Genomic DNA, 16,047 nt, shown 5'->3' with positions numbered 1-16,047 from the left:
GGAGGAGGAGGAGGAGGAGTGAGGAGGAGGAGGAGAAGGAGGACGAGTAGGACGTGGAAAAGAAGAGATAGATAAATAAGAGATGAAGAAAGAGAATGAGGAATAGAATGAGGAGGAGAAGGAGGAGGATGATGATGAGGAGGAGGAGGACATGGAAGAGAGGAGATAGATAAGAAAGAGATAGATAAATAAGAGATGAAGGAAGAGAGTGAGGAAGAGGATGAGGATGAGAATGATGATGATGATGATGAGGATGAGGAGGAGTAGGACATGGAAGAGAGGAGATAGATGAGAAAGAGAAAGATAAATAGGAGATGAAGAAAGAGAGTGAGGATGAGGATGAGGATGATGATGACGAGGAGGACGATGACGATGACGAACAATCAGGGTGAGGACGAGGTGGATGACTACGAAAAGTACGAAGAAGCAAAACTAAAATGAGAAAATGAGAAGGATTAGGAGGAGAAGGAGGAAAGGAGGAGGAGATGAAGGAGACGAAGGGAAGGAGGAGGAGGAGGAGGAGGAGGAGATGGAGGAGGAGATGAAGGAGGAGACGAGGGCAAGAAGGAGGAGGAAAGCCTGTTGGCTCATTACTAGGCTGCCTGCGTTCAGTGATTTAATCAATCCGTTTGCCATAGGAGTGGCTTGCAGGGAAGGATTAAAGCACTTGTGTACCTACTCTTGGGAACGTTCAGTTCACTCCCGATGCAGCAAGTTGGCGATCAATGCGTTTCTTGAAGGAGTTGATGGTCTCTGCGCTAACCACTTCTGCAGGGAGGCTGTTCCAGTGGCGAACAACTCTATTCGAGAAATAACCCCTGCCGATGTCGGTATTGCATCGCTTTGCTTGTATTGTTTTTCCGTTGTTTCTTGTTCTCAGGTTGGTTTGTAGCGTGAAGAGTTTGGAGTGATCAACGTTGCTGAGCTTGTTCAGGTACTTAAAGACTTGTATCATGTCTCCCCGCAGTCGTCTCTTTTCCAACGTGAAGAGGTTGAGTCGCTCGAGTTGTTCTTCATAGGGCTTCGTCCTCGGTGATGGTATCATCTTCGTGGCGCGGCGCTGTACTCTCTCAAGTAATTCAGTGTCTTTCCTGTAATTAGGAGACCAGAATTGCACGGCGTATTCCAGGTGGGGCCTTACCAGCGAATTATACAAGGAGGAGGAGGAGGATTAAGATGCATAAAGTAAAACCAAAGCAAAGTAGCACAATAAGAGGCAGGTAACAATCTTGTCGTGCACGGCGATCTGCATGTTATAAGACCGGCCAGGCGGGGACCAGCGTTGCCAAATTATCGTACTCATCGCATTGCATTTTCATAGTTTCTGACCGATACCTGTAGCAAAAAAGAGCGAAAACCATCAATATTTAACTGTTTTAACGATAACTTTAAATTTCTATCGTTATTTGTGTGGTTACGACAGTCTTGGAGCATAAAAAGAATAAATGCAATGTTCAGAGTACGACAATTTGGCAACGCTGGCGGGGACCCGAATTCTCAGACGCCCGCGGCTCTCACACCAAATACTTCCAATGGCCACAAAGGAGGTTAGTCGGGTTCTCATGAGTGGTTTTCATATTCATGGTGCAGAAGCCTTGTCAAACCATTACTTGACTCATAAAACTACCCGTGAAAATGTCCACAACTCCTACGAAGGCCTTATTAAACATGGGTGTGGTGTAAGATCCGAAAGGTTTGAGAATAGACCTGAAATTGATCGTGGGCTGAACATCCATCCTGATTCTCCTCTTTCCCCTTCCTTCAAGTAGAGTTATACAGTGCAAGGAGGAGGAGGAAGATAAAAAGGATGCGAAAGGAAAGAACATATACAGAGTTAGAAAGATATTAGGAGGGTTTAAAAAGAGGCATAATAAGAGGAGAAGGAGAAGAAGTGGAAGAATAAGCGAAGAGGTAGTATAGAGGATTAGGCAGCAGGAAGATTTAAGAGGAGGAGGAGTTAAACATGGGGGAGGGGGAGGAGGAAGAGGAGCAGGTAGAGGCGTAGCGGAAGAATGTAGGAAGAGTTAATGGAGGAGGAGGGGAGAGGAAGGAGAAGGAGGAGGAGAAGTGGAATAAAATACGAAGCTCTAGAAAATAATAAAGAGGAGACAGAAAGACAATCAACTAGAGTAGGAGGGAAAGATAAGGAAAAGCAAAATTATGAGAAAAGAGTTAGATGAAGATAAGGAGAAGGAGACGTTAAAAAGAAGCAGAACATGAAAACGATGATGATGGTGATGAGACAGGAGAGGCAGGGAGTAAGAAGAAGGAGGAAGATAATCAACAAGAGAAGAAGGAAAAAGAAAATGACGAAAGAGGTTGATGAAGAAAACGAAGGAGGTGACCAAAAAGAACCATAAGAAGAAGAGAACGATGATGATAGTGATGAGGCGGGAGAGGAGGCAGCAGGAGAGGAGGCAGCAGGAGAGGAGGCAGCAGGAGAGGAGGCAGGAGTTTCTGTCCCCGGCGGCATCGAAGTTTCCACAATGTAGGCGGGAGGCAGCGAGACCCAAAAAGAGGGTGCGTCACTACACATTATTATAATCATTTTCGACTCCGTGCTGCCATCTGAGGGAGGTTGTGCCCCGGAAAATTGGTGGTGGGGAAGAGTTGTTGATGTGTATATTAGGGCCACTGGCTGACGAGGAGGACGGTGGAGGAGGGAGAGAGGCAGGCAGGAAGAGGGGGGGATGCATGAAGTCTCCCGGAAAGCATCGTTCAAGAAGGCAAAGAGAGGGAGAGTAAAAAGCTTCAATACGAGTGGGTTCAGAATTAATCGTCCATGAGACCTTTCAGACTAACATGGTGTGGCTTGAGTATATGTGTGTGAAGGAGAGAGACGGAGAGGGAGAAGGAGGGAAGGGGAGAGGCATAATAGTCTTGATTACCGCACTTGTTAGGTACTTATGACTTAGTTGTGCAGATTTCCGCGAGATGGACGGCCTGCTCAGGGTTGAATGCGTCTTGCTCTGTGTTTGCGGCCGAGGGAATGGACTTGAACCCTCGCTTGGTGTTAGTGGAGCGAGTCTCTTTTGGGCGCGAGTGTGATTTCAAGGCGAGGAACGAGACACGCCGAGATGGATTTAGGAGATGAGGAGATAAAGATAGAGACATAGACGTCACCTTGGAAATAAAGCAAAGAGGGAGGGTGATGCTGTGAGAGAGAGAGAGAGAGAGAGAGAGAGAGAGAGAGAGAGAGAGAGAGAGAGAGAGAGAGAGAGAGAGAGAGAGAGAGAGAGAGAGAGAGAGAGAGAGAGAGAGAGAGAGAGAGAGAGAGAGAGAGAGAAAAAAAAAAACCGCACCGGTAGCTCAGTGGTAGAACTTTGCGCTGCCAGGTTCCATGGTCTGGCAGGCGGAGGTTCGAGCCCTGTTCAGACCCGGGATTTTTCCACTGACAGAGGAGTGGTTAGTGTCCCCCCTTGAGAGAGGAGGATGGGGCGTGTGGTGTGTGGAGCTCCTGACAATGCCCAGAGATCGACTTTAAGGAGCTTGCTCGGGTCGGGAGGGTACTTGTTGGCGATGACACACACACACACACACACACACACATACAGGGAGAGCGGACGTGAGAAGGAGAGAGAGAGGGACTAGGCGGATGGGTGGACGTGTAGGTGGCAAAAGTAGGTGGTAAAAAAATATGATGGATGAAATATAATGCCAGAAAACAAGGAGGAAGTGAAGAGTGGAGAAAATGAGCGAACGGAAAGGCGGATGAAAGGAAGACGGAACATAGATGGATAGGTAGATGGGATGGAAGACAGGTAAGAGTGGATGACTGACCGTGGATGACTGCATGGATAGGTGGATGAGACGAGAAAGAAAAAAGAGCGAGAGACCGAGAAAGCGGACAGAAGAAAAAAAAAAGGTGGAGAGGTGGATGGGATAGCAGATAGGTAGATGTGGATGAATGGATGTGGTTGACTGGATATGTGGATGAGACGAAAGATAGAAACAGAACGAAAGAAACACATAAATGATTGAACAGACAGAAAAGTGGAGAGAAAAAAAGCGAAAAAAAGAGCCGGAGAGGCGGATGCAGCGGGGTTGTCGGTGGGTGCATGGGTGGGCGGGTGGGTGGAGGAGCCCCGCCCACCGCCGCCCGCTGATCACCGCCCCGCCCCGCTCAAGTGAGGTAATGACACGTAATTAACCTGTACTTTACGGCGGCCCATGAACGATCGCGCGGCATTTGCATAGGAAATGATAGGATGCGGGGATGGCAGTACTGGGTCTCTCTCTCTCTCTCTCTCTCTCGTTCTCGTTTTCATTTTCTCTCTTCCTTCTTTCTTCCCTTCTCTCTTTTCTTCATTGTTTTAGTTTATTTATTTCTCCTTTTCTTTCTACCGACAATCGTTTTCTTCCTCCATCCTTTCTTTCTTTCTCTCTCTGTGCTCTTTATTTTTTTCTACTATTATTTTCTCCTTTGTTTCATTAATTTTCATTCCATTGTCTTATCTTTTTATCGATAACCGTCTTCGTTACTTTCTTCATTTACTCTCTCTCTCTCTCTCTCTCTCTCTCTCTCTCTCTCTCTCTCTCTCTCTCTCTCGTGACGAATGATAGGCGCCAGCGAAGGATAAGAAAACAAATGAGGGAAGAGAAACTAAGAGATAAGAGAGACACAGGAAGAAGGACACAGAGATAGGCAAATGTGGAGAAGAGACGAGGGAGGAGGAGGAGGAGGAGGAGGAGGAGGCGGTGAGGAAAAAACGTAGATAGAAACGATGACAAACAAACAAACAAGAAAAAAAAGAACAACAGTGACGGCAACAGAAAGGAACAATGGTGGAAATGATTAAAGGAAATAAAAAAAAAATGCTAAAAGGTGAATCGAATTATATAAGAAAGAAAAAAAAAACAAGAACGCAAGAAAAAGTGAGATAAATAAAACATAAAAAAGAAAATTACGAAGAAAAAAGATAAAACTATTAAAAAGAAAGGCTTTATAAGTGAATCAAATCATATAACAAAGAAGAAAACATAAGAAAAACACAAGATAAAGAATAATATAAATAAAACGAAGAGAATAAAAAAAATATTAAGGAAAAAGAAGATAAAGATTAAGAATAAAAAGAATAAAAAGGTGAATCGAATCATAAGAAAAAAATAATATCAATAAAACGTTTAGAAGACGAAAAATATAAAGAAATAAGGAGGAAAAAAAGATGATGATGATGATGATGAGGGATAAACTATAAATAGACGGAGAGGTGGGAGGAGGTGAGGAGAGGAAGGAAGCGTGGGAGGATGAAGAGGAGGAGGAGGAGGAGGAGAGAGCATCATGGAAGCGTGGAAGAGCAGGCAACATAAAGGCTTTTGACTTCACATGAGTAAACAGCAAGTTCAATAGTTCGTCAAACAGTTAGTTAAATTGATAGTTGGTTTGTAAGTTATTTAGTTAGTTCAAAAAGTGTCCAGGGTTCGTCAGGGTTCATTAGCGCGTGGGTCGTCATCGGGTTGTTAGTCATGTCCTAAGAGTGACCAACCCGGGCAGAGCATCCTAAGAAAAAAAAAAAAAAAAAAAACTTGACGGCTTGCGGCGCGGTATCCGTTTCCCGCTTTGTCTTTCTTCCTTTATTCCTTTATTTATATTTTACTTCATTTTAGTCGTTTGTTTCAATATTTCTTTTCCTCTTGCCTTCTTCCATTTCATCCCTTTCTTTCATTTCATCCCTTTCTTTCTTCCTTGCTCTCTATCTATCCTTATTTTTCTCTCTCTCTCTCTCTCTCTCTCTCTCTCTCTCTCTCTCTCTCTCTCTCTCTCTGATGTGAGGACACGCACTAAAGGGTACAAGTGGGATAAGTTCAAGTTCAGAAGGGAAATAGACAAGAACCGCTTCACGAACAGGGAGGTGGATGGGTGGAGCAAACCGGTAAGGAATGTATAGCTGAAGTAAACACAACTGGAATATTCAAATAGAGGTTAAACGTATCCATAAGCGGGAAGGGAATTTGGTGAGAAAACATCTTCGGGGACTGTCATGGGTAAGCCGTCTGGCCCCTTGGAGTCTTCTTGTATCCTTGTAACGAGGCTGCCTTCTTTAATTGCTCCATCATATCGTAGGGCAAGCCAGTCACATGCGGAACAGATCAAGCACTTGCTGGACGTACTTGTGAAGCCGATCCATTTGTGTTTGTATATGTGTCAAGTTCTGAGCATCTGTCTACCTGTCTGTCTGTCTGTCGGTATGTATGTTTGCCTGTCTGCTTGTGAATGTCTGTTTCTACCTGTCTATTTGTTTTTCCGTCCTTGTGAAGCCGATCAGTTCACTCCCGACGCACCAGGATAAAGCAAGTTGACAATAACACAAACAACAACAACAACAACAACAACTTCTACGATTACTCTTATTCATACTCCTACTACTCTTGCTTCTACTCTTATTCTTCCTCCTCCTCCTCCTCCTCCTCCGCCCACTACTTCTACTACTACTACTACTTCTACTACTACTACCACTACCACTACTACTACTACTACTGCCACCACCACCATAAACAACAACAACAACAACAACAACACGAATAATAATAAAAGTAATAATGATAATAATTAAGGCCCGCCCCAAACCCGTTCCCCATCCATCAGGCAGACAGACCGCGCCAAAAGGGAAGAGACGACCAGGAAAAACAACCTTGATTAATGTCGGCACCCAGCCCCCCACCAACACACACACACACACACACACGAGAGAGAGAGAGAGAGAAAACGAGAAAGAGAAGTATGCTTCGCCCCCCCTCTCACTTCCCTCCACTCACACACACACGCACACACACACACGCACACACTTAATACATGAAGCAAAGCGCCAAGTATCACCTCCGCCCTGCTATTCACCTCACCTGCGACGCGCCCATCCCCCCCCTCTTCCCCCGCCCAGGTGTGCCTTATCGTTCACCTGGCCAAGACGAGGTGCTAATGGACCATCCCGCTCGTGTGGCGTCGCTTGTTTTCTACTTGGATGCTTTAATCTTTTTACATCAATGGTCATAGCTCAAGGGCATAAAAACACACAAAGACAAAAGCGTACCAATCGCTGCTCCGGTAACAAGTGTTCAGGAAGAGCAGCCGAAAGAGAAGGTCAATTTTGGTTGGAAGATGTCTCAATACTCCCCTCTTTAAAGAGTCCAAGTCGCAGGCAGGAGGAAATACAGACAAACGAAGGCTGTTCCAGAGTTTTTTTTAAGTACCAGCCTATAGCGCCGGTAGGCTTTCTTGAGGGGCCTGGATGGTAGTTGGCCCCAGCCCGTCATGGCGCAGGCAAGTGTTTTTATAGTGGCGCCATCTTTTCTTAGCTCATGCTGTCCCCCGGAGCTCGTTCTTGATTCACTTGGACGGTTTCCTCAAGTGTCCGGGTTGATGGGTGGTCTTCAGGACAGCGAGTGGGTAGTCTTAAGCCACTCGGCGGTGACTGAAAAATCCCAGGTGGTAGCGGATTCGAACCCGCGTCGTCCATCACGCAGTGAATGTGGGTCCCGCACGCTAACCACTCAGCCACCGCCTACTCAAGTGAAGATGATGAAAGAGTGAAGATGCTGGTTAACTTTTGCATAAGGGGTTTGGATAGTATAGGGATGAAGGAGAGGAGAAAGTCGTGTGCAGCGGAGGTGTGGGAGTGGGGGAGGCATACTGTTAGCAAGTTCAGAAGAGCGGTTAGCAAGAGAATATTGATAGAAGATAGAGAGGCAACATTACGGCATAGTTTGAGTGGTAGAAGTGTGTCAGTAAGTGGAGGGGAGTTGATGAGACCAAGAACATTTGACTTCACTCTGTCCAAAAGGCCTGTGTGGGTGCCCCCCCCCCCCCCCCCACATACACATATGAGATGCATATTCCATACGAGGACAGACTAATAGGACCCTTGAAAATAGAATCCTGGAAGGAAAAAAAATGGTGGAGACGATACAGAACGCCTAACCTCGAGGAAATTGATTTAGTAAGAAAAAATAAATTAATGTTCCGAGGAGAACATGCTGAAGCTGAAGTAATGTTCCCAGCAGTCTTGGCGGGGGATGAGGGAGTTATGAGGGAGTGCAACGTCCCTACTGAATGCCCGGCCAAGACAACCCTTAATTTACTGCTGGGGAGAAGAGACAAGAGAAGAAAAGAGCAGGAGTGGAGAAGATTGGAGAGAAGAAGAGAGAACTGTACGAGAGAAGAGGAGGAAAGTAGAGCGGAGAGGAAAACGAGGAGAGGACTGGAAAGGAGAGGAGAGGAGAGTGTTGGAAAGGCAAAGAGAAGAGAAGAGAAGAGAAGAGAAGAGAAGAGAAGAGAAAAGAGGACTGGAAAGGAGAGGAGAGGAGAGTGATGGAAAGGCAAAGAGAAGAGAAGAGAAGAGAAAAGAGGACTGGAAAGGAGAGAGGAGAGGAGAGTTTTGGAAAGGCAAAGAGAAGAGAATAGAATAGAATAGAAAATAAGGGAAAAGAAAAGAAGGGAAAAGAGGACTGGAAAGGAGAGGAGAGGAGAGTGTTGGAAAGGCAAAGAGAGACAAGAGAAGAGAATAGAAAACAAAAGAAGGGAAAAGAAGAGAAGATATAAAAGAAGAGAGAAGTAAGGTAGTATAGAAAATGGCGCCTTATTAAGTATGCATCATCTGGACTCCCAAGGCAAGGCAGCCCGTAACTCTAAACAAGATAAACAGGAAAGGGAGAGAAGCGGACAGGTATAAATAATAAAACAAGGTGACAGGAGATAAAGGAGAAGGCCTATAAACAGCAGACACACAGAGCACCTTAGAACCAAACGAGGGAAGGGAGAGAATAGGCGAGAGATGAAAATAATGAAGAGGAGATAGAACACAAAAGAGAAGGCCTATAACCAGAACGCACAACACACCAGAGCCCAATTCACGAGTAGGCAACCCTTCTATTCATAAGGTAAAACGCCCCCTGCCTAACCCTTTACCCCTTTTACCAATCAGCCCCTTTCATGCCCCCTCAATGCTCCCTACCCCCCTACCCCTACCTCTAAAACCCTACTCCTCCCTCTCCTCCACCATCTAACCCTTATGAGGAAGAGGCGAGGCGAGCAGACCAGTCAACATGCCGCCCTTTTCCTTGGAGGCGAATCAGAGTGGATGAAACTTTATAAGGGTGTATGAGAGTGAATAAAGAGCGGATGAGAGTGGATAAGGGTGGAAAGGAGTAGTTGGGAGTGATTGTGGAGTGGAAAAGAGTGAATAAAGGTAGTTTGGAGGAAATGATAGTGGATAAATGTGGAAGGGAGTGCGTGAAGGGTGAATGAGAGCAGCTGAGAATGAATGGAAGGGTGGAAAGAGTTGATGAGGTTGCCGAAAGGAGAGTGGATAGGAGTGGATAAAGGTGTAAATAAACAGTGAGGGAGGATGGGGAAGAGTGGATAAGGGTGCCCGACGTAAATGAAAGGTGGATGAGTGGATCAGTATGTCTAGGAGAAAATGAAAGGTGGATGAGAGGAAGTAATCAGTTGACAAGACTACAGATGGACATTTCAACGTTTGGATCAACGGGAAAATTATCCAAGACGGCGTGAGGTGAAAGAAAAAAAAAAACTATAAATATGAGGATAGGGAAATATGACCAGAAGTAAGGATTAAATAAAGTGTGTGTGGTGTGTGTGTGTGTGTGTGTGTGTGTGTGTGTGTGTGTATAAAACAAGTTCAGATTTAATAAGCTAAACGATGCTGCGCCAATTTAGAGTGAAGGCTTCAGGGTGGTTGGCGCGGCGGTGGTTTGCTCTCCTGATCACAGTCATCGCCTCGTTATATATGGACGCGGCCTTTTTGTCCCTCCCTCACCTGTCTGTTTATCCACCTGTGCTTGACGCCGATACTGATTGAACTGCTGGTGGGGGTGAGGATGCTGGGCTGATGCTGAGGAGGTGAGGCTTGTTCATTGACACTCTTCTCTCTCTCTCTCTCTCTCTCTCTCTCTCTCTCTCTCTCTCTCTCTCTCAGACACATACACACACACATACCAGGTATAGAGTATTCGTATTCGGTATTCGTTTTCGAATACATTCGAATACCGTATTCGGGTGTATTCGTATTTGAATTGTTGATAGAAATTAAAGTATTCTCATTCGTATTCGAATACAAGGGAAACGTATTCGTAGTCTGCTAATAATCTGACGAATACCTAAAAATATATCAAATATAACAGCCGTTGTTCCTTACAACTCTAGCCTCCTGGGTGGACGTGTCATTATCGTGTACGGTACAGGTTCGCAGACTAGTAGCGCGGCGTCATGAGTCTGACTCAGTTGTCACTTGCCAGTGTGGACGGTGACTGTGTAAATCAGCTTGATATAGGCCTATTGTAGGATATTTTCTCCATTAACCTACAGCCCATGACATATGTACAGTGGTGCGGCGTCTCCCGGAGATAACAGTGAATTCACTGTCCGTGTACTGTGTGGCAGACATTGTGAACACTCGAAGTCGAAGGTCATTGTTCATGAGCTCATTTTACTGTTGCATAACATTAAAACAGTGGAAAGTTTCGTTTAGTCGGCGCAACATCTGTGGTCATATGCCGGAGAGAGACAGGAGGGGAAGGAATTATATCAGAAGGGAACAGATCCCAGGAGACGGGACACAACCCCCGATTAATACCCGGTACCCATTCACTGCTGGGTGGACAGGGGCGTAGGGTATCGGAAAAGCCACCCAAATTTTTCCACTCCGCCCGGGAATCGAACCCGGGCTCTCTCGGGTGTGAGTCGAGTGTGCTAACCACTGCACCACGAAGATTAAAACAGTACTCTACTCACTTGCGTGAAGAAGGTATTTTTCAATGAAAAGTATTCATGAATGTATTCATGGAATATTTTCAAGAAGCCTTCGTGCTTGTGTTCGAATTAAAACCATTTCAGTGTATTCGAATTTGTATTCGTATTCGTTGGAACTTGAAGTGTTCGTATTCGAATTCGAAAAGACAGCTGTTATTCACTCCATCTCTGACACACACACACACACACACACACACACACAAGGCTGCTCTCTGCCCTATGTCCTTTCCATCCAGCAGGAGGAAGAGGAGGAGGAGGAGGAGAATAATGGTAGGAGAGGTGGGAGGAGCTGAGGACAATTGGAGGGGAGGCGGAGGGTAGAGGAGGAGGAGGAGGAGGAGGAGGTAATCATATACCTTAATGCCTCCGCCCCCCGTCTCATATTACCTTCTCTCCCCTGCCATATTTTCTCTCCTCCTCCTCCTTCTCCTCCACCACAGGATGCAGGGGAGGCTTTTCTTACACAGCACTATTGAAGTTCCCTCCGCCCCCTTCTTTTTTCCCTCTCTTCTCCCCCTCCCTCTCCTCCCCCTCCCATACAGTCCACCTAATACCTCCGATCCGCCGCCAGATTGTTTGTCGCCTACTTCCTTTAGTCCTTTCTCTCTCTCTCTCTCTCTCTCTCTCTCTCTCTCTCTCTCTCTCTCTCTCTCTCTCTCTCTCTCTCCAACACTCATGCACACACATACTCGATTTTAAGATAGTTGCGCAAAACAAATATTTACTCAACAAATATGATCGACCACGACACCCCTTACAGGCTACTGAACTTTTAATGAGAATCTGGCGGGGTTGTAAACGTAGGCGCTTGAGAAAACATCCCATTCTTCTTCTTGTAAAGTATGATAGCAAATGAAGGATAAATCGTATCAGCTACATATCACAAACACGAGCATAAACACTCGGTGCTCACTAAAATACAACAGACATAACGTACTTGGAAACGAACAGTAACTTCCTTCCATTTCTACGTCCTTTCCTATTTCCCCTTCTTTTCGAAAATGCTTCCTTCTCTACCCCCCCAGAAAAAAAAAAATGTTTAGGCTCTTTTAACCCGTCCGCTGCAATTGGCACGGATTTCTCCTTCACTGGTAGCCTGGTAACATATGCTCCCAGGTCTTTCTGTGCCTCTGTGGTGGGTAGTGGAGTGTTTCCCATGTGGTATTGGTATGCTGGATTTCCCCTCCCAAGATGGATGACCTCACATTTTTCTTCACTAAATTGGAGCAGCCACTGTTTTGTTCCACTCCTGTAGCTTGGTGATGTCTTCTTGTAGGAAATCCGCATCCAAGGGGTTAAAGTGAACTGATTCTCTCCACCAGCAGGAAGTGTCAACCTTCTGCCTGATCTTAGGGATTAATAAGTTCCCTATCATAGTTGAGGTGTGTTCGCTATCTCGTACGCACCATTCCAACTAGTACTCATACTATAAAAAAATATGATCCTGCAAAACGGAGCCATAACATTACAATAAGCAATGATCAAAACTTACTTTGGTGAGCATTATTTGTTTTAACGTTTGTTTTTCATTTATTCTCCTCGCCCCAGTCCTCCTGAAAGATTTCTACCTTGCTTAGAGAACTATTTATTATTAAACATTTTGAGAATACTTCAAGGACAGGAAGATCAAGCTCCCTTTGGATATGAAGTTAATTTTTCCTTGATAAGTCGAGAGAGTGGCAAAATAGACAGAGAGATCAGGGCCAAGGTAGACGGTAGAGGCAAGGAAGAAGTGTACTTAAGAGTTTTCCAGGAACAGACGAACAAAAACCACTGACCTACACCTGCCTGACGATGAGATAGATACACGGAGAAAGATAGACTGATATTGATAGAGAGAGAGAGAGAGAGAGAGAGAGAGAGAGAGAGAGAGAGAGAGAGAGAGAGAGAGAGAGAGAGAGAGAGAGAGAGAATTTGGGGTAGGGGGGTTAAATTGGTTCAGGTTTAGGTAACATAATTCGAATACTTTAGGAAGCATAAAAGTCCAGACAGACGAGTTTGGCTAATTTGAGCTCATCGGTTCATCGGTTATGATTTTCACCACCACCATCAACCCTCCCCCTCACCACCATCACCATCTCCCTAACCACCATCCTCAATTACTCCACTTAAAAACTCGACCCCGCCTTCCAGACATCTATCCTCAATTCTTCGGTAACACAGCTGTCGCCTCCTTCTCCACTAAAATTAATATTCTTAAGTCTGTCCTCATTTGAAAATCTTGACTGGAAACTTTATATAATCGTCTGTTGCTAACTCAACGTCCTGGAGATTGAGCGCACCGTATCGTCTCCAGCTTTTTTTCCTCCCTTCCCAGATGTTAACTATATATCCATTCAAGGTCTTGCAAGTTCCTGTATAAAATATGCATCCAATATGTGTGTGTGTGTGTGTGTGTGTGGGTTGGGTGGGTTAGATTCCACTCCTATTGCTCACGTGTGGAGTCAAAAGCTTGGGTGGGTTGAGTTGGGTTAGATTCCACTCCTATTGCTCACGTGTGGAGTCAAAAGCTTTTCGTCTCACCACCGCCTCTCCTCACACTGGTTGTCTTCTCCCTCTTAAATCCCGCCGCAGTGTTGCTTCCCCTATTATCTTTTACTGCTATTTCCATGCTAACTACTCCTTTGAAACTGCTAATTGCATCCCTCCACACCTCCTGGGCCCTCGCTGCACAAGACTCTCTACTCACTCATTTCTATGCTCTCCAATTTTCTAATGCATGACTTAACCAACACCTTCATTCTTTCATCCTTATACACTGGTAGACTTTGGATTTTTTTTCTTTGCATGTGTTTTCTACTTCCTACGACCTGCTGACTTCCAAGTGCTGAGTACCAATACATCTCTCTCATGTTTTCCTATCGTCCTTCCGTAAGAGCAGTGATTTGTGTTCGATATATATTTGCTTTGCCTTGGCCGCCTTTTATAGCTGAAAAAAAATAATAAAACCACCACAACCACTACATTACCTGCCATCACTCACTTATCTTACTGCTCACTCGATAATTATTAGCAAAAGATTCACAAATATCACCTCTCCATTGCATTCATCTACCGCTTCCCCACGCTGGTTTATCATCACCCCCACCCCCGCACCAAGCCACAGCCCCCACCCCCACACCAAACCACACCACCACGCCACGCACCCACACCTACACTCACCTCGCTATACTCACCCACCCATACCTACTAGTCCCGTACTCTGAACACCACACATATACCTACACGTCCACACCTCCACAACTACCTCCTTACCACCACCGCGCACAGAGATTAACTATACCCATCTACACCCCCACTACACCCATCCCACCCACACCCTCACGTCATGCTCTCTGGACATCCCCATCACGCCCACGTACTTCACACCCTCATCACCCAAAGAAAATACACTCGTCATCTTCCACACACCCACGCCCACACCTCGGTACCTTCACACTCTCGCTACGTTCACAAGCTTCATCCCCAAGGCCATTGAATAAGAGAGTTTGACCGTCTCCATCACAGGCGCCATGTTTTTACCAAGAGAGCCGCGCGAAATTCAAACCTGATGCAATATATATTTTTTTTGTGCTGTAGATATGGTCAGGATCTTGAAGTATCTAGAGCAATATAAAAAGCACTATTGTATTAGCATCAATATGAGAAACATGGCGCCTGTGAATGAGGTTGGCCAAACTCTATTCTAAGCAATTTTTTTTTTTTTTTTTTTTTTTTACAACAAAGGATACAGCTCAAGGGCACAAAAAAGTGAGCACTAATTAAAAAAGCCCGCTACTCGCTGCTCCCTAAAAGACTGCCAGACTGTCGTACTCAGCCTCTTATATTGACGAACTTCCGACCCAGAAACTGTCTCCTGGGCCCCAATAACTGGAATCATTTACATTTATCGTTAAAATAGTTAATTCCTGATGTTTCTTGGCAAAAGTTAGGCGTCAGAAACCGGTAAATACAATGCTCTGAGTACGATAATTTGGAAACGGTGATTCTAAGCCTCTGTTCCTACCCATCCTGCCAATAACTAGATTAATTTACATTTGTCGTTAAAATAGTTAATTCCTGATGTTTCTTGGCAATAGTTAGGCGTCAGAAACCGGTAATTGCTATGCTCTGTGTACGATAATTTGGCAACGGTGATTCTAAGCCTTTGTTCCTACCCATCCTGCCAATAACTAGATTCATTTACATTTGTCGTTAAAATAGTTAATTCCCGATGTTTCTTGGCAATAGTTAGGCGTCAGAAACCGGTAAATACAATGCTCTGTGTACGATAATTTGGAAACGGTGATTCTAAGCCTCTGTTCCTACCCATCCTGCACATTAAAATCTAATCATCTTCCTCACGCCCGTGCCAAGCGCCATTCCCACACCCGCACCGAAAACATCTAATCGTCACCTAACCCGGTATCAGCGACGGGCCAAATTTGTGGCTTTACCATGCACCAGCGACGGGCCAAATTTGTGGCTTTACCATGTACCAGCGACGGGCCAAATTTGTGGCTTTACCATGTACCAGCGACGGGCCAAATTTGTGGCTTTACCATGTACCAGCGACGGGCCAAATTTGTGGCTTTACCATGTACCAGCGACGGGCCAAATTTGTGGCTTTACCATGTACCAGCGACGGGCCAAATTTGTGGCTTTACCAAAGGACGGGCCAAATTTGTGGCTTTACCATGTACCAGCGACGGGCCAAATTTGTGGCTTTACCGTGTACCAGCGACGGGCCAAATTTGTGGCTTTACCGTGTACCAGCGACGGGCCAAATTTCTGGCTTTACCGTGTACCAGCGACGGGCCAAATTTCTGGCTTTACCGTGTACCAGCGACGGGCCAAATTTCTGGCTTTACCGTGTACCAGCGACGGGCCAAATTTCTGGCTTTACCATGTACCAGCGACGGGCCAAATTTCTGGCTTTACCATGTACCAGCGATGGGCCAAATTTCTGCCATGATATAAACCTCTCAAAATAGATGATGCATAAACTGATGACACATGCGTTGATATATATTATGAAATGGTTTGCGTGAGTGACAATTCTTTCTCATTATTTTACTTAGAGGGGCCTTTAACCTAACCTAACCTAACCTAACCTAAGAAACATGACCCCCGTAGCTACCGGGTTAACCTTACTCCCTTGCCACGGCCGTATGCTTCATGTTCCATCGCCACATCAAAATCTACTCATAATGTTCCTTACCCCAATGCCTAGCGATACACTCACGTCTCCCCCGAAAACACCTCATCGTCACCCTAACCTCACGCCCTCACCACGCCCGCAC

General features: G+C 45.4%; 1 protein-coding gene across 1 annotated transcript in view; it reads left to right on the top strand.

Annotated features, from left to right (window-relative positions):
* LOC126986864 (protein Wnt-2b-A-like) overlaps positions 1–16,047 on the top strand; it is a 68,130-nt gene that overhangs the window by 41,448 nt on the left and 10,635 nt on the right. The gene's annotated exons all lie outside the window — the stretch shown is intronic.

Source organism: Eriocheir sinensis, chromosome 63 (genome assembly GCF_024679095.1).
Source record: "Eriocheir sinensis breed Jianghai 21 chromosome 63, ASM2467909v1, whole genome shotgun sequence".
NCBI lineage: Eukaryota > Metazoa > Arthropoda > Malacostraca > Decapoda > Varunidae > Eriocheir > Eriocheir sinensis.
The sequence above is the reverse complement of the archived record's forward strand: the minus strand, read 5'-3'. Positions and strand labels throughout refer to the sequence as shown.